Raw genomic sequence first — 6,619 nt, forward strand, 5'->3', positions numbered from 1 at the left:
TGTGTACGTGGATGTGTGTGCATGTAAGTGTACATTTGTGTGTGTGCATGTGTCTGGTTGTGTGTGGGTGTGTCTGTGTACATGTGTGTGTGGATGTGCAGGTGCACGTGTGTACGTGTTTGTGCATGTGTGTGTGTGGATGTGTGTGTACGTGTGTGTGTGTGGATGGGTGTGTACGTGTGTGTGTGTGTACGTGTGTGTACATGTGTGTGTGTGGATGTGTGTGCATGTGTGTGTACATTTGTGTGTGCATGTGTCTGTGTGTGTGGGTGTGTCTGTATGTATATGAGTGTGTGGATGTGCAGGTGCATGTGTGTACATGTTTGCACACGTGTGTGTGTGGATGTGTGTATACGTGTGTGTGTGTGTGGATGTGTGTGCATTTGTGTGTGTACATGTGTCTGTGTGTGTGTGGGTGTGTCTGTGTGTACGTGTGTGTGGATGTGCAGGTGCACGTGTGTACGTGTTTGCACATGTGTGTGTGTGGATATGTGTGTACGTGTGTGTATGTGGATGCGTGTGGATGTGTGTCGGGGCAACAATGAATACTGGATTGGAGTAGTTCTTCTACTGTTCTTCATTTTGATAAGAATGTGTTTTATGTTCTGCCTCAGTTTGCTGTTGGGTCTTCACTACACAGCAGCAGAAATAAAACCTTTTGAGTGCTGAGTTCATAGTTAGCCACTGTGGTGTTCGGCTCCCTTCCAAAAAACACAGGCAATAAAATGTATTGCACTGATAGATGACCATACCATAATCATTTTAATGCTGTGTTTTCACTGAGTCACCTCTGGAAGAGTTCCTCACCTAGTATACAGTGAGAAGCAGGTGGTGTCCGAGGTGAGGAAGATTTACGGAACTTTTAGTCTCAGTTAAACAGGTGACAGGTCACAGTCATTATAATAATATTTATCAACTGCTTTGGGCTATAGCCAAGTCATAGGGTCCAAGCAGTAGAGTCAAATAAAAGTTACATCTCTTTTAAACAAAGGAACATTGCCAGCATTTTAACTAGAGTATAATAAAACCACTCAGCATATAACTGACTAGAACAGTCTTTCAGTATCATATTTACAGTAGCCTATAATCAAAGCTAATAAAAAAATCATTTAAGGCAGACAAACAAGACGCTAGCAATACTGTGAACAATTTTATCACATTAATTTAGCAATTAGTGTGAAAAAAAGTTTAGCACCTAACATATGTCTTCCAGTGATCTCATTAGAAATAATTTTCTTTCCCTCATAAATTTAAACATGAACTACAAGTACATTCATTTGACTTTAAAGCTGTGATGTGTGATTCTTATTTTTTTTCCTTATAGATTTCTTTCTCTTTAGTGTTCACTGATACTATGAGGCTATACTTTTTATATAATATATTTCTTTTTCTCTGCCAAAATAATTTGGGGATTTGCATCAATAGTTTTCTATGCAACTCTCATCAAAACAATGACACTTTCTTAGAATTCTTATGATGTGCCTTTTTTCTACATTTGATGGAAAAAAATAATACAAATTTCTGATTCCCAGCCATGCTGAAATCTATCACATCAGTTCACCCTTCACAATGCAGACCTCACTGTACACGGGACAGACCTTAACAAACAGTCAGAGAAGTAGGGGTTGTATGAAATGAGAACTAGAACTTTGGCTACAGAAAGTTTGGCTGTTGTTTGGTTGTGAGCATGCTTAGAAAGAAATGCTGGGTCTTAGTCCCCCTCACCAGAGTCTGATGTCTCCCTGACAACGAGTTCTTAAGTGTCAGAAGTATATTAACTCTTCCAGGCTTCTGGGAGCTATTTAATATTATACAGTGCTTTCCATGATTACATTTCACTAAAGTAATGTGATACCATGGTTATTATATGTCCTTCAAAAGCTGATACACCATCACATGATGAAATAAACTAGCTAGTGAGATCACTGCAGACAAAATTTATACCTCAGTAATGTTTCCTGTTCACTAGGAAGTCTGCCTTGGCATTTCAAAACCTGTAAAACCACTGCTGTGTCCCCTTTTTTATATAAGGAAAGTGAAAGTGTTAATCGCTCAGTCGTGTTCGACTCTTTGTGATCCCATGGCCTGTAGCCCACCAGGCTCCTCTATCCATGGCATTCTCCAGGCAAGAATACTGGAGTGGGTAGCCATTCCCTCACCCAGGGGATCTTCCCAACCTAGAGATTCAACCCAGGTCTCCTGCATTGCAGGCAGATTCTTTACCATCTGAGCCACCCTGGAAGCCCCGTTTTACATAAAGAGTCCCAGCAACTTGACAAAACTAAAGACATGAGTATAAACACAATCAACTTGCAATCCTGTGAGTTTAGGCATTTACTTTGCTTAATGACCTTAAATATGTATATTAAAGATGCACACACATATACAGATCTTATAATTAGAAACAGATTTTTGCAAACTGCAATCTGCTAGAGGCTATCAGGCTATCAGGAGTCCCTCTTTCTTACATTTTTTTCTAATCTTAGCAAAAAATAGTATAATAAATATAAAACTAACACTTTTGGTTCCCGTGATAGCTATCTGGAAAAAGAAAAATTATGTTTTTGAAAAGTAAATAGGATCAAAACCACCTAATTTTCATCCAAACATAGCATGCCAGTTCTGTGCTTTGCCCAAATTTGTTAGCCTCTTTGAGTCATTGATCTTCATATAAAAACAATAAGTCCATTGATCTCACACGATTGTAAACACAAAATGAAATGATGCACATGAAATCCTAGCAAAATCGTAGTTACACAGAATTCAGTAAAAGTTGCCTTACATGTTATATGGATGATATACACTCAGTTCCTGCATGTCTGCCAATATCTCATTATTCCAGCAGGGAAGATATCTTGCTTGTGCATGTCATTTTATTAATTTCAGTCATTTATTCTTAATATTCCAATGATGTCATTTCAATATTTCCGATGAGAACACTGATACAAGTCTAATTTATTTCCTTAATAAATAGTATGTTCTTTCTAAGATTATCTGTAGAATTTTATCCTTCTCTTTGAAATTTAGAAACCTGGGGACATTTAGGAATTGTCCATAGTATGCTGCTGTGTATTTCTCTTCTAATCAATCTACCCCAGGGCCTGGACTCTTTGAATCTAAAATTGTATATCCTTCCTTAGCTCAGGAAAATTGTATTTTATTGGTTTAAGTATTTCCTCCTCTGTCAACCCCTTTTACAACTCTGGATATCTAATTATGCATATATAAGATATTCTGAATTTATTATCTTATCTTCATTGTTTTTCTTTTGGTTTTGCCCTGGGCTTAGAAATATGTCTTATTTTTGATCTTCCAGAACATTAATTTGCATGAGAATAGTAACCATTGAATAAACCATATCTACTGAACTTGACATATTAGATTTTAAGTCCATTATAATTTAAAAAGGGCTTCCCAAATGGTTCAAGTGGTAAAGAATCCACCCGTCAAATCAGGCAACACAAGAGACTCTATCCCTGGATTGAGACGATCCCTTGGAGGAGGAAATGATAACCCACTCTAGTATTCTTGCCTGGGAATTCCCATGGACAGAGGAGCCTATAGTCCATTGGGTCACAAAGAGTCGGACATGACTTAGCAACTGAGCACACACACAATTTAAAAAAAAAAAAAGAATGCTTAGATCACAGGAACTTTCATTATGTAGTAAAGTTCTAAATTTATCATTCAAGATACATCCCTTCAGGAAGCTCTATTTCCTTTTGTGGGCGTTGGTCCTGTTTGATCTTCTGCCTGGTTTCCAGGTGTCCTCAGATATGCAAGTGGTCAGTTTCCTATTCTGTTTGCCCCCAGCAGTGAGAGTCAATTCTTCCAGGGCCACATCAGCCTAAAGCTCAAGTGAAGATAAAGAATCTTGTGTTGATCGTGGTACCTGAGAAGCAGATTCCAAGGTGAGATGTGAGAGAGTCATTTCCTAGGCAGGTTGGTAAGGCATCTAGGGGTTCCCAAGGAGAGAGGGGTCTGGAATTCTCAAGAAGGAAGAAAGGACAAACTTTTTTCCCTTCTCTGCATTCCTTAGGATTATATAACAATAATGTATCCTGCCTGAGGACAGTCTCTGGATTAAACCTTCTGGCTAATTCTGTTATCTTGAAATGTAAGTTATGGGAGTAGGTCTGGTGAGGTCTTTACAACCTCCAGACATTCTTTGGATTCATTGGAGAGTATATAACTTCATTGCTAACACTAGCAAAGGGGTACTCTTTCTGCCCCCTTCTGATGCCTATGTCAGAAGCTTTCTCTATCTCCTTTATACTTTAATAAAACTTTATTACACAAAAGCTCTGAGCGATCAAGCCTCGTCTCTGGCCCCGGATTGAATTCTTCTCCTCCAGGGGCCAAGAATCCCGGTGTCTTCGCGTGATTAAACAACAAACTTTCAGATGCTGGGTGTGAGGAGGGTGATCAGGGGAGATGCTCCTGGGGAAATGGTGAACCAACCAGAGGAGGGTGCAGCTAACCGCAGTGATGCCCATCTGGACGGGCGATGTCCAGCACAAGTGTAAGGATGTTTGGTGAGGCCATTGCCAGTCCTCAGGCAAGTTTCCCACTGAGACTCTCTCAGGAACCACCTGCCGGAATCTCTCTGCTGGGATTCATATTTGGCTGGGAGCAGCCCCTGAGAGTTAGTTGGCCTCTGCGAAGATCACGGTGATGCATTTCAAAACAGAGGAACCTTGCTTAGCTGGGCTTCCCAAAGTAGAAGTCCTGAGAAGTGCCTGTTCATTACTCCCACAAGTCAGCTTCCTCCCAGATTATATACCCCTGGTTAAGCTTGCTAAGCCATTCTCTCTGGTCTCCATGCACTCAGTCGCTCGTTCATTGTCACCTAGGCTTCTGGGGGTCAGGAAGCCCCATTACAGTGTCCACTGTCCAGGATGGTCTTACCTCTGGAGGGTCGTGGGGTCGCCTGGGGTCCTTAGGAACCTTGATTTTGCTCACACACAATCACTGCAGCCATTGAGTGTCTCTAGACGTGGGAGCAGCAGAGACTGGAGCTATGAATGAAAGTGAAGATGCGCTCACGTTATCACCTTCTTAGAATCTCTAATGACAGGTTTCACTGTGTGTTCCTCTCTGCCCTTTCAGAATATGAAATTTCTGAAGGTGAGAGCTGTGTGTTACCACTCATTAAATTGTTCACATCTATCACAGTGTTTCCATGTCAAGGCTGTTGAAGGCAGAATTAGCCATCTGTAGGATGTAACTAAAGTTTGGGTTTACTTTGCTGAATGTATATCCTGGTAGTTTATTTTAGTGCTTCTATTTTTTTCACTTTGCCAACAAAGGTCCGTATAGTCAAAGCTATGGTTTTTTTCAGTAGTCTTGTGCAGATGTGAGAGCAGGCTGAGTGCTGAAGAACAAATGCTTTTGAATTGCCGTATTGGAGAAGACTCTTGAGAGTCCCTTGGACTGCAAGGAGATCATATAAGTCCATCGCCAAAGAAATCAGCCCTGAATATTCATTGAAAGGACTGATGCTGAAGCTGAAGCTCCAGTCCTTTGGCCACCTGATGCGAAGAGCTGACTCACTGGAAAAGACCCTGATGCTGGGAAAGATTGAGGGCAGGAGGAGAAGGGGGTGACAGAGGATGAGATGATTGGATGGCATCACCAACTCAATGAACATGAGTTTGAGCAAACTCTGGGAGATAATGAAGGACAGAGAAGCCTGGTATGCTACAGCCCATAGGGTCAAAAAGAGTCAAACATGACTTGGCAACTGAACAGCAACAACAATTTTTTTTTCCTGAGGTTCAATCAATGACTACATTATAATCTCCAATGCTAAGTAATTTATAGGAAAAAAGCATTGTCCCCAAAATGTACAACACAGGAGGATTTAAGAAACCTTCAGACAATTTTTATATTATTTTTATTTTCCTTGAATTACAAAACAATAATTTTGTGCTCTCCTCATAGAAAAGACTTGCTTTGCTTTAAAAGTGAAAGTAGCTCAATCGTGTCCAACTCTTTGCAACCCCATGGACTACACAGTCCATGGAATTCTCCAGGCCAGAATACTAGAGTGGGTAGCCTTTCCCTTCTCCAGGAGATCTTCCCTACCCAGGGATGGAACCCAGATCTCCTTCATTGCAAGCTTATTCTTTACCAACCGAGCCACCAGGGAAGCCCAAGAATAGTAGACTGGGTAACCTATCCCTTCTCCAGGGGTTCTTCCCAACCCAGGAATCGAACCTGGGTCTCCTGCATTGTAGGCAGATTCTTTACCAGCTGAGCTACCAGGGAGATATATAGCTTTAAAAAGCAATATTTAAAATTATACAATTTCACTTTCTAAACTTTCCACTAACATACCCCCTTATTATCTAACAACCGTTGCCCTTATCAGCTGAGGGAAAGTGAACATATATAAAAATCAGTTACTTCAACCTAGAGCTCTGCCTAGGTATGGCAGAGTATAACAATGTCTCGAATTACTTTATATGCCATGTAAAAAGAACAAATGGATGTTTCTGGGCAAATTGTTCATAATTTTCTGGTAAAAAGAAACATGAAAATAACTAAAAGAGACAAAGTTCTAGAATGACTCTGCAAAGCCCTTAATAATGTTTGTCTCGGCTTTTCCAGTGAAAAT

General features: G+C 40.5%; 1 non-coding gene across 1 annotated transcript; it reads right to left on the minus strand.

Annotated features, from left to right (window-relative positions):
- Positions 1 to 6,198: 6,198 nt before the first annotated feature.
- TRNAC-ACA (transfer RNA cysteine (anticodon ACA)) lies at positions 6,199 to 6,270 on the minus strand. Its single transcript has one exon. It is a non-coding gene; the product is annotated as a tRNA-Cys (tRNA).
- Between the last annotated feature and the right edge of the window lie 349 nt (positions 6,271 to 6,619).

The sequence above is a fragment of the Bos taurus genome, chromosome 14, assembly GCF_002263795.3.
Source record: "Bos taurus isolate L1 Dominette 01449 registration number 42190680 breed Hereford chromosome 14, ARS-UCD2.0, whole genome shotgun sequence".
NCBI classification, from domain to species: domain Eukaryota; kingdom Metazoa; phylum Chordata; class Mammalia; order Artiodactyla; family Bovidae; genus Bos; species Bos taurus.